The sequence below is a fragment of the Leptodactylus fuscus genome, chromosome 7 (genome assembly GCF_031893055.1).
Source record: "Leptodactylus fuscus isolate aLepFus1 chromosome 7, aLepFus1.hap2, whole genome shotgun sequence".
NCBI lineage: Eukaryota > Metazoa > Chordata > Amphibia > Anura > Leptodactylidae > Leptodactylus > Leptodactylus fuscus.
The window spans coordinates 137,519,839-137,532,274 of NC_134271.1; positions in this window are offsets into that span (position 1 = coordinate 137,519,839).

Genomic DNA, 12,436 nt, shown 5'->3' on the forward strand with positions numbered 1-12,436 from the left:
GCTAGGATAGGAAGGAGAAGACAACCAACAGCTCTTGTAAGAGCTAAATTCCAGGGAGAAGCTTGTCAGTGTAACGTGGCACTGACGGGCTCAATCGCCGCAACCCAGCTTTCCCAGGATCCTGAATGGAATACACTGTCAGTGTATTACCGTATACCCGATATATACCCCGATACCCGTTCCAACGGTGTGCCCCCCCACCTTCACCCCAGAAATACCCTGCAAGTCCCCTAGCAATAGAATTGGGGCTATATACACCCACAATTTTTACTACTGGTATACAGTGCCATTGTCTGACTGGGAATTCAAAGAATATATTGGGGTTATAAATACCCTCATTTCTTGCTACTGCCATATAGTGCCAGTTTCTGACTGGTAATTCAAAGAATATATTGGGGTTACGTGCACCCACAATTTTTACTACTGGTATACAGTGCCATTGTCTGACTGGGAATTCAAAGAATATATTGGGAATACAAATACCCTCATTTCTTGCTACTGCCATATAGTGCCAGTTTCTGACTGGTAATTCAAAGAATATATTGGGGTTACGTGCACCCACAATTTTTACTACTGGTATACAGTGCCATTGTCTGACTGGGAATTCAAAGAATATATTGGGGTTATAAATACCCTCATTTCTTGCTACTGCCATATAGTGCCAGTTTCTGACTGGTAATTCAAAGAATATATTGGGGTTACGTGCACCCACAATTTTTAGTACTGGTATACAGTGCCAATTTCTAACTAGGAATTCAAAATGCGCAAGGCTCCCGGAAAGGGACGTGGACGAGGCCGTGGGCGAGGTCGGGGGAATGGTTCTGGGGAGCAAGGTAGCAGTGAAGCCACAGGGCGTCCCGTGCCTACTCCTGTGGGGCAGCAAGCATTGCGCCACTCCACAGTGCCAGGGTTGCTTGCCACATTAACTAAACTGCAGGGTACAAACCTTAGTAGGCCCGAGAACCAGGAACAGGTCTTGCAATGGCTGTCAGAGAACGCTTACAGCACATTGTCCAGCAGCCAGTCAGACTCTGCCTCCTCTCCTCCTATTACCCAACAGTCTTGTCTTCCTTCCTCCCAAAATTCCGAAGCTTTACAGAACAATAACCCAAACTGTCCCTGCTCCCCAGAGCTGTTCTCCGCTCCTTTCATTGTCCCTCAACCTGCCTCTCCACGTCACGATTCCACGAACCTAACAGAGGAGCATCTGTGTCCAGATGCTCAAACACTAGAGTCTCCTCCATCTCCGTTCGATTTGGTGGTGGATGACCAGCAACCCACCCTCATCGACGATGATGTGACGCAGTTGCCGTCAGGGCATCCAGTTGACCGGCGCATTGTGCGGGAGGAGGAGATGAGACAGGAGTTGGAAGAGGAAGTGGTGGATGATGAGGACACTGACCCGACCTGGACAGGGGGGATGTCAAGCGGGGAAAGTAGTGTGGATGTTGAGGCAGGTGCAGCACCAAAAAGGGTAGCTAGAGGCAGAGGCAGAGGTCAGCAGCTTAGGCAAAGCCAGGCCACACCCAGAATCTCCCAAGATGTTCCAGTTCGTACCCAGCCCCGAAAAACTCCCACCTCGAGGGCACGTTTCTCGAAGGTGTGGAGTTTTTTCAAGGAATGCGCCGAGGACAGATATAGTGTTGTCTGCACAATTTGCCTCTCGAAATTGATTAGGGGCTCTGAGAAGAGCAACCTGTCCACCACTTCAATGCGCCGTCATTTGGAATCCAAGCACTGGAATCAGTGGCAGGCAGCAACGGCAGGACAAAGGCCGCCTGCCGTTCACGCCACTGCCACTGCCTCTGCCACTGCCTCTGCCTCTGCCACTGCCACTGCTGACTGTGCTGGCGATGCACTCCAGAGGACGAGCCAGGACACCACTTCATCTGCCTCCGCCACTTTGTTGACTTCTCCCTCATCCTCCCCTGTTCCTGTCTTATCTCCTTCTCCTGCACCATCAAAGGCACCATCAGGCGCTTCTTTACAACAACCCACCATCTCTCAGACATTGGAGCGGCGGCAGAAATACACTGCTAACCACCCACACGCGCAAGCCTTGAACGCCAACATCGCTAAACTGCTGGCCCAGGAGATGTTGGCGTTCCGGCTTGTTGAAACTCCCGCCTTCCTGGACCTGATGGCAACTGCGGCACCTCGCTATGCCGTCCCTAGCCGTCACTACTTCTCCCGGTGTGCCGTCCCCGCCTTGCACCAGCACGTGTCACTCAACATCAGGCGGGCCCTTAGTTCCGCGCTTTGCACAAAGGTCCACTTGACCACCGACGCGTGGACAAGTGCATGTGGACAGGGACGCTACATTTCACTGACGGCACACTGGGTGAATGTAGTTGAGGCTGGGACTGCTTCCCAAACTGGCCCGGTGTACCTCGTCTCCCCGCCTAACATTCCTGGCAGGGACACGAGAAGAACACCCCCCTCCTCCTCCTCCTCTACCGCCTCCTCCTCCGCCACCGCCTCCTCCTCCGCCACCGCCTCCTCCTCCGCTGTTAGATTGACCCCAGCTACGAGTTGGAAACGTTGCAGCACTGGCGTTGGTAGACGTCAGCAGGCTGTGCTGAAGCTGATCAGCTTGGGGGAAAGACAGCACACTGCCTCCGAGGTGAGGGATGCCCTCCTCGATGAGACGGCAATATGGTTTGAGCCGCTGCACCTGGGCCCAGGCATGGTCGTTTGTGATAACGGCCGGAACCTGGTAGCAGCTCTGGAGCTTGCCGGACTCCAACATGTTCCATGCCTGGCCCACGTCTTCAACCTAGTGGTGCAACGTTTCCTAAAGAGCTACCCCAATGTTCCAGAGCTACTGGTGAAAGTGCGGCGCATGTGCGCCCACTTTCGCAAGTCGACAGTAGCCGCTGCTAGCTTAAAATCTCTCCAGCAACGCCTGCATGTGCCACAACACCGGCTTTTGTGCGACGTCCCCACACACTGGAACTCAACGTTTCAGATGTTGAATAGAGTGGTTGAGCAGCAGAGACCTTTGATGGAATACCAGCTACAAAACCCTAGGGTGCCACAAAGTCAGCTGCCTCAGTTTCACATCCATGAGTGGCCATGGATGAGAGACCTTTGTGACATCCTACGGGTCTTTGAGGAGTCCACAAGGAGGGTGAGCTCTGAGGATGCGATGGTGAGCCTTACAATCCCGCTCTTGTGTGTTCTGAGAGAATCCCTGATTGACATCAGGGATAACTCAGATCACACAGAGGAGTTAGGGATAGCATCCGATCCGTCACAGCTGGAGAGTAGGTCCACACATCTGTCCGCTTCACTGCGTTTAATGGAGGAGGAGGAGGAGGAGGAGGAAGAAGAGTTGTCCGATGATGTGATGGTGATACAGGAGGCTTCCGGGCAACTTCGAATCGTCCCATTGTTGCAGCGCGGATGGGTAGACATGGAGGATGAGGAGGAAATGGAGATTGAACTTTCCGGTGGGGCCAGAGGAGTCATGCCAACTAACACTGTGGCAGACATGGCTGAGTTCATGTTGGGGTGCTTTACAACCGACAAGCGTATTGTCAAAATCATGGAGGACAACCAGTACTGGATCTTTGCTATCCTTGACCCCCGGTATAAAAACAACATCTCGTCTTTTATTCCGGTAGAGGGGAGGGCCAATCGCATCAATGCTTGCCACAGGCAATTGGTGCAGAATATGATGGAGATGTTTCCAGCATGTGACGTTGGCGGCAGGGAGGGCAGTTCCTCCAGTAGGCAACCAAGTTCTCACCGGTCCACACAAACGAGGGGCACACTGTCTAAGGTCTGGGACACCTTGATGGCACCCCCTCGCCAAAGTGCCGCCACGGAGGGTCCTAGTGTCACCAGGCGTGAGAAGTATAGGCGCATGTTGCGGGAATACCTTTCCGACCACAGCCCTGTCCTCTCCGACCCCTCTGCGCCCTACACGTATTGGGTGTCGAAGTTGGACCTGTGGCTTGAACTTGCCCTATATGCCTTGGAGGTGCTGTCCTGTCCTGCCGCCAGCGTCCTATCTGAGAGGGTGTTCAGTGCAGCCGGTGGCATCATCACTGACAAGCGCACCCGTCTGTCAGCTGAGAGTGCCGACCGGCTCACTTTGATAAAAATGAACCACCACTGGGTAGAGCCGTCATTTTTGTGCCCACCTGTGTAAAGCACCCCAACATGAAACTCCATGTCTGTACTCAACCTCTCCAATTCCTCCGCATCCTCATACTCATCCACCATAAGCGTTGCACAATTCTGCTAATACTAGGCTCCCTCCACCCTGATTTCCCCCAACTCTGCTGGTTAGAGGCTCCCTCCACCCTGATTTCCACCAACTCTGCTGGTTAGAGGCTCCCTCCACCATGAATTGGTCCAAACTGGGCTGTTTAGCGGCTCCCTCCACCATTAATTGGTCCAAACTGGGCGGGTTAGAGGCTCCCTCCACCATGAATTTGCCCAAACTGGGCTGTTTAGAGGCTCCCTCCACCATGAATTTGCCCAAACTGGGCTGGTTAGAGGCTCCCTCCACCATGAATTGGTCCAAGCTGGGTTTTTTAGAGGCTCTCTCCACCATGAATTGGTCCAAACTTGGCTGTTTAGAGGCTCCCTCCACCATTAATTGGTCCAAACTGGGCTGGTTAGAGGCTCCCTCCACCATGAATTGGTCCAAACTGGGTTTTTTAGAGGCTCCCTCCACCATGAATTTGCCCAAACTGGGCTGTTTAGAGGCTCCCTCCACCATGAATTGGTCCAAACTGGGGTTTTTAGGGGCTCCCTCCACCATGAATTTCCCAAAACTTGGCTGTTTAGAGGCTCCCTCCACCATTAATTGGTCCAAACTGGGCTGGTTAGAGGCTCCCTCCACCATGAATTTGCCCAAACTGGGCTGTTTAGAGGCTCCCTCCACCATGAATTGGTCCAAACTGGGTTTTTTAGAGGCTCCCTCCACCATGAATTTGCCCAAACTGGGTATTTTAGAGGCTCCCTCCACCATGAATTTGCCCAAACTGGGCTGTTTAGAGGCTCCCTCCACCATGAATTGGTCCAAACTGGGGTTTTTAGGGGCTCCCTCCACCATGAATTTCCCAAAACTTGGCTGTTTAGAGGCTCCCTCCACCATGAATTGGTCCAAACTGGGTTTTTTAGAGGCTCCCTCCACCATGAATTTGCCCAAACTGGGCTGGTTAGAGGCTCCCTCCACCATGAATTGGTCCAAACTGGGCTGGTTAGAGGCTCCCTCCACCATGAATTGGTCCAAACTTGGCTGTTTAGAGGCTCCCTCCACCATTAATTGGTCCAAACTGGGCTGGTTAGAGGCTCCCTCCACCATGAATTTGCCCAAACTGGGCTGGTTAGAGGCTCCCTCCACCATGAATTGGTCCAAACTGGGCTGGTTAGAGGCTCCCTCCACCATTAATTGGTCCAAACTGGGCTGTTTAGAGGCTCCCTCCACCATTAATTGGTCCAAACTGGGCTGGTTAGAGGCTCCCTCCACCATGAATTTGCCCAAACTGGGCTGGTTAGAGGCTCCCTCCACCATGAATTTGCCCAAACTGGGCTGTTTAGAGGCTCCCTCCACCATGAATTGGTCCAAACTGGGGTTTTTAGGGGCTCCCTCCACCATGAATTTCCCAAAACTTCGCTGTTTAGAGGCTCCCTCCACCATGAATTGGTCCAAACTGGGTTTTTTAGAGGCTCCCTCCACCATGAATTTGCCCAAACTGGGCTGTTTAGAGGCTCCCTCCACCATGAATTGGTCCAAACTGGGGTTTTTAGGGGCTCCCTCCACCATGAATTTCCCAAAACTTGGCTGTTTAGAGGCTCCCTCCACCATGAATTGGTCCAAACTGGGTTTTTTAGAGGCTCCCTCCACCATGAATTGGTCCAAACTGGGCTGTTTAGAGGCTCCCTCCACCATGAATTTGCCCAAACTGGGCTGTTTAGAGGCTCCCTCCACCATGAATTTGCCCAAACTGGGCTGGTTAGAGGCTCCCTCCACCATGAATTGGTCCAAGCTGGGTTTTTTAGAGGCTCCCTCCACCATGAATTTGCCCAAACTGGGCTGGTTAGAGGCTCCCTCCACCATGAATTGGTCCAAACTGGGCTGGTTAGAGGCTCCCTTCACCATGAATTGGTCCAAACTTGGCTGTTTAGAGGCTCCCTCCACCATTAATTGGTCCAAACTGGGCTGGTTAGAGGCTCCCTCCACCATGAATTGGTCCAAACTTGGCTGTTTAGAGGCTCCCTCCACCATTAATTGGTCCAAACTGGGCTGGTTAGAGGCTCCCTCCACCATGAATTGGTCCAAGCTGGGTTTTTTAGAGGCTCCCTCCACCATGAATTTGCCCAAACTGGGCTGGTTAGAGGCTCCCTCCACCATGAATTGGTCCAAACTGGGCTGGTTAGAGGCTCCCTCCACCATGAATTGGTCCAAACTTGGCTGTTTAGAGGCTCCCTCCACCATGAATTGGTCCAAACTGGGCTGGTTAGAGGCTCCCTCCACCATGAATTTGCCCAAACTGGGCTGGTTAGAGGCTCCCTCCACCATGAATTGGTCCAAACTGGGCTGGTTAGAGGCTCCCTCCACCATGAATTGGTCCAAACTGGGCTGGTTAGAGGCTCCCTCCACCATGAATTTGCCCAAACTGGGCTGGTTAGAGGCTCCCTCCACCATGAATTGGTCCAAACTGGGCTGGTTAGAGGCTCCCTCCACCATTAATTGGTCCAAACTGGGCTGTTTAGAGGCTCCCTCCACCATGAATTTGCCCAAACTGGGCTGTTTAGAGGCTCCCTCCACCATGAATTGGTCCAAACTGGGTTTTTTAGAGGCTCCCTCCACCATGAATTGGTCCAAACTGGGCTGTTTAGAGGCTCCCTCCACCATGAATTTGCCCAAACTGGGCTGTTTAGAGGCTCCCTCCACCATGAATTTGCCCAAACTGGGCTGGTTAGAGGCTCCCTCCACCATGAATTGGTCCAAACTGGGCTGGTTAGAGGCTCCCTCCACCATGAATTTGCCCAAACTGGGCTGGTTAGAGGCTCCCTCCACCATGAATTGGTCCAAACTGGGCTGGTTAGAGGCTCCCTCCACCATTAATTGGTCCAAACTGGGCTGTTTAGAGGCTCCCTCCACCATGAATTTGCCCAAACTGGGCTGGTTAGAGGCTCCCTCCACCATGAATTGGTCCAAACTGGGCTGGTTAGAGGCTCCCTCCACCATGAATTTCCCAAAACTTGGCTGTTTAGAGGCTCCCTCCACCATTAATTGGTCCAAACTGGGCTGGTTAGAGGCTCCCTCCACCATGAATTTGCCCAAACTGGGCTGTTTAGAGGCTCCCTCCACCATGAATTTGCCCAAACTGGGCTGGTTAGAGGCTCCCTCCACCATGAATTGGTCCAAACTGGGGTTTTTAGAGGCTCCCTCCATCATGAATTGGTCCAAACTTGGCTGTTTAGAGGCTCCCTCCACCATTAATTGGTCCAAACTGGGCTGGTTAGAGGCTCCCTCCACCATGAATTGGTCCAAACTGGGTTTTTTAGAGGCTCCCTCCACCATGAATTTGCCCAAACTGGGCTGTTTAGAGGCTCCCTCCACCATGAATTGGTCCAAACTGGGGTTTTTAGGGGCTCCCTCCACCATGAATTTCCCAAAACTTGGCTGTTTAGAGGCTCCCTCCACCATGAATTGGTCCAAACTGGGTTTTTTAGAGGCTCCCTCCACCATGAATTGGTCCAAACTGGGCTGTTTAGAGGCTCCCTCCACCATGAATTTGCCCAAACTGGGCTGTTTAGAGGCTCCCTCCACCATGAATTGGTCCAAACTGGGGTTTTTAGGGGCTCCCTCCACCATGAATTTCCCAAAACTTGGCTGTTTAGAGGCTCCCTCCACCATGAATTGGTCCAAACTGGGTTTTTTAGAGGCTCCCTCCACCATGAATTGGTCCAAACTGGGCTGTTTAGAGGCTCCCTCCACCATGAATTTGCCCAAACTGGGCTGTTTAGAGGCTCCCTCCACCATGAATTTGCCCAAACTGGGCTGGTTAGAGGCTCCCTCCACCATGAATTGGTCCAAGCTGGGTTTTTTAGAGGCTCCCTCCACCATGAATTTGCCCAAACTGGGCTGGTTAGAGGCTCCCTCCACCATTAATTGGTCCAAACTGGGCTGGTTAGAGGCTCCCTCCACCATGAATTGGTCCAAACTTGGCTGTTTAGAGGCTCCCTCCACCATTAATTGGTCCAAACTGGGCTGGTTAGAGGCTCCCTCCACCATGAATTGGTCCAAACTGGGTTTTTTAGAGGCTCCCTCCACCATGAATTTGCCCAAACTGGGCTGTTTAGAGGCTCCCTCCACCATGAATTGGTCCAAACTGGGGTTTTTAGGGGCTCCCTCCACCATGAATTTCCCAAAACTTGGCTGTTTAGAGGCTCCCTCCACCATGAATTGGTCCAAACTGGGTTTTTTAGAGGCTCCCTCCACCATGAATTGGTCCAAACTGGGCTGTTTAGAGGCTCCCTCCACCATGAATTTGCCCAAACTGGGCTGTTTAGAGGCTCCCTCCACCATGAATTTGCCCAAACTGGGCTGGTTAGAGGCTCCCTCCACCATGAATTGGTCCAAACTGGGGTTTTTAGAGGCTCCCTCCACCATGAATTGGTCCAAACTGGGGTTTTTAGAGGCTCCCTCCACTATGAATTGGTCCAAACTGGGGTTTTTAGAGGCTCCCTCCACCATGAATTTGCCCAAACTCTGCTGGTTAGAGGCTCAATCCACCCTGATTTTCAAAAAAAATGTTGGTGCCAACCTCAACTTACTACAAGGGCCAAATTCACTGCTGGTGACAAGCTCTCCTCACTGCAAGTGCCAAATACACATGTTTCAAGGTGTTTTCCTACTGTCAGAGAGGTGGTATTGAGTGTGTAAAGTGTGTAGTTGTTAGGCTGTGATGTTGGGGTAATAGAGGGTCTTTGGTGTGTTAGATGCCCCCAGACATGCTTCCCCTGCTGTCCCAGTGTCATTCCAGAGGTGTTGGCATCATTTCCTGGGGTGTCATAGTGGACTTGGTGACCCTCCAGACACGGATTTGGGTTTCCCCCTTAACGAGTATCTGTTCCCCATAGACTATAATGGGGTTCGAAACCCATTCGAACACACGAACATTGAGCGGCTGTTCGAATCGAATTTCGAACCTCGAACATTTTAGTGTTCGCTCATCTCTAGTCTTGTTCTCAGCAATGTTTTATCCATGGCTTTGGAGATCGTACTAAGTTCATCTAAGAAATCCATATTATAATCTCCCAGGTTCCCAGAATCTGAGGGTGTCCCCGATTTCCTTATTTCTGAGGGATAATCTACTTGCTTATGGGATTAGCCAAGTGATGGCCCTACCTTCTCTGATGTGGGATCTCTTCTGTTGCATTCAGCCAGTCTGAGGTCTGTAGGAATCTTCTCTTGTATTTTAAAATCCTTTTTCTGTTCTTATTTCATTTTTCTCTTGGGGTGTTTTTAGTCTCGCTTAGTTATGTCTTCCATGGAGCCGATATTTCCTGGTTTTCGTCTTGCAGGTAGCTCAATTACAAGGTTTACTTTGATGAAAGTCAGGAGCTCATGTTGGGAGATGCTTACACTTCAGTAGTCAGGAGATAACTATATACTCCGTGTGCAGGCTCCGCTGCGGTTCCATAGGAATGAATGGAAGCAGCCGGCACACAGCCTTTACATCCCTGTGTGCCGGCTGCGTCCGTTCATTGTAATGGGAGACTAGCTAACATCTCTAGTAGTTACTTACCTACAGAGATGGCTGCCCGGTGTTCTTGTTCTTCTTCGCCTTGCTGGTCCCGCCTCCCAGGTTAGTGTTTAAAGCGCTAGGTAGGCGGGGCTTGTGGCTTAGAGTGTGGGCGGGTACAGGGTGGGGAGACGTGACGTCTCCCCTCCCAGTACCCGCCCACACTCTCCTAACCCGCCCACACTCTCCTAAGCTGGCAGGGAGGGGGCAGCGAAGGAAGAAAAGCAGCGTGGAGCAGCATCGAGGCGAAGAATGAAGGCACGGGGCACCGGAGCAGCCATCTCTGGAGGTAAATGGACACCAGGGGGGACTAAGTAGCCAGAGGATTAAAAAAAAAATCCTCTGGCTACTTTAGTGATTCACTACACAGCGTGGATTCTAACAATTGTTAGATTCCATGCTGTATAGTGAATAGGATTGCTTTTAAAATCCGATCTCCGATTAATAAAAAAATCCCATTGACTTGCATTGGGATCGGAATTGGGATCGAGATCGGTTTCGAATGAAAAATGATCGGAAATCGGATTTTAAAATCAATCCTGAAAAGTCCTTGGTTGCTGGGTGGTAGGTGCCCGTCCTCTGTTGGTCTATCTGCAACCTCCATTATGGGTGAGTGTTTGTACTATATCTCTCATGTGTCTACTTCTGGTACTGATGAATGACTAGCTTTTTTATGTCACCATAAATACAATATAACTGTGCTGAATATAATAGTAATAAAAAATTATGAAACAATCAAAATAGGAATGTAAAGAGTAGATGTGAGTATACATGAAAATTTCACAAAATCGACAAATCTCAGAGTAGAGAGAAAATTCCTGAAATCGTACAATGAGAAGAAAAAGAGGAAATCTAGAGCAAAAAAATATTTACAATAATATGCCATAAAGGCTCATCATGCTGAAACAAAAATCAATCATTTTTACAATTTGTTTACAATTTTTAACAAAATGATTGGAAATGTGAGTGCGAGAAAAATAATATACAAATAGATAAAAAATAATACAGGTATATATTATTCACAATCCACTTTAGGACCAAATTATCCCACTATGGGATGACACCAAATAAAACCAATTGGTTTAGACCAAATGATTGTCAAAGTGCACATGATATTAAAAAAAAAAGTTGTTTGTTTTATATTGTGCATCTTTAAAGGGATTCTATCATTAAAATGCAATTTTTTCCTGACTACCACGTAGGAATAGCCTTAAGAAAGGCTATTTTTCTCCTACCTTTCGGTAGAAATCCCAATTTTCTTCGGTATGCAAATGAGTTCTCTCGCAGCACTGGGGGAGGTCCTCAGCGCTCAAACAGCACTGGGGGTGTCACCAATGCTGCAAGAGAACTCTCTAGCACCGCCTCTGTCTTTTTCTGGAATGGCCTCTCCCTGCGTCTTCTTCCAGCGCTGGGTTCAAACTTCTACGCATGCGCAGTCAACTCAACTGCACGTGCCTGCGTCCATGTTCTTATGGCTGCTTACCCCAGCTTACTGTGTAAGTGATCACAAAAAATGGCCACGGGCATGTGCAGTTAGCTCTGCCCGAGGCCCGATGGCCGAGTTGACTGCACATGCGTAGAGAGGGAGAGGTCATTCTAGATGAAGATAGAGGCGTCACTGGAGAGTTTTCTCGCAGCATTGGGGACAACCTCAGTGCTGCGAGAGAAACTATTTGCATACCGAAGAAAATTGGGATTTCTACCAAACGTTGGCACAGAGAAGACATCTAAAGGTAGGAGAAGAATAGCCTTAAGGTTATTCCTACGCGTTAGTGAAAAAAAATAGTATTTTAATGATAGAATCCCTTTAATATCTTTGTTTGGTCCAAATCTATATTGGTTTTCTTGGAAACATGTTTTGGTTTATCTGGGATCATTTTGGTCATATTAACTCAGTGCATATCAGGGTATATATGCTGAGCACTTGACTCCTGACAAGTAAATTTGCATTATATTGCAGGGTTGTAGGAAAGAGTCAAGTTATCAAAGCAGCAGTTTGGAAACATTGGGTGACTTTCTCTGTAGCGCTGTATAGGGGTTGTATTGCTTTTGTGAGCTTGTAAGGTACAGTAGGCTGGTATTACTGTATGCATACTACTGCTGGTACTATTGGTACTACCGTTAGCAGTGTTACTATTGCTGGTACTACAGTTCAAAGAATATGCAAATAAGTCCTCCTTGGTAGAAAGGGGAAACTTGCTCTAGCACTACCTTTTGGAAGGTAGCTACCTATAAATCAATGCCTGAAATCTAGTGACATAATCTTGGAATAGTGCCAGCCAAAAGGAAAATGGACACATCCACAAATAGTCAAGTTTTTACGGTTATTGCCTATTATCCGGGTGAAGAAGGATACCAGTTGGCTGGAGGAGAGGACATAGGTGTGGGTCATATGGGATACTATTAGAGATGAGCAAGTAGTATTCGATCGAGTAGGTATTCGATCAAATACTACGGTATTCGAAATACTCGTACTCGATCGAGTACTACTCGCTATTCGAATGGAAAAGTTCGATGCAGAACCAGCATTGATTGGCTGAATGCTATACAGTCAGCCAATCAACGCTGGTTCTTCTCCTACCTTTAGAAGTCTTCTTTTAGTGCGGGCATGTGCAGTCGGCTCTGCCCAGGCCCGATGCTTGGCAGAGTGAATTCAGAGCCGG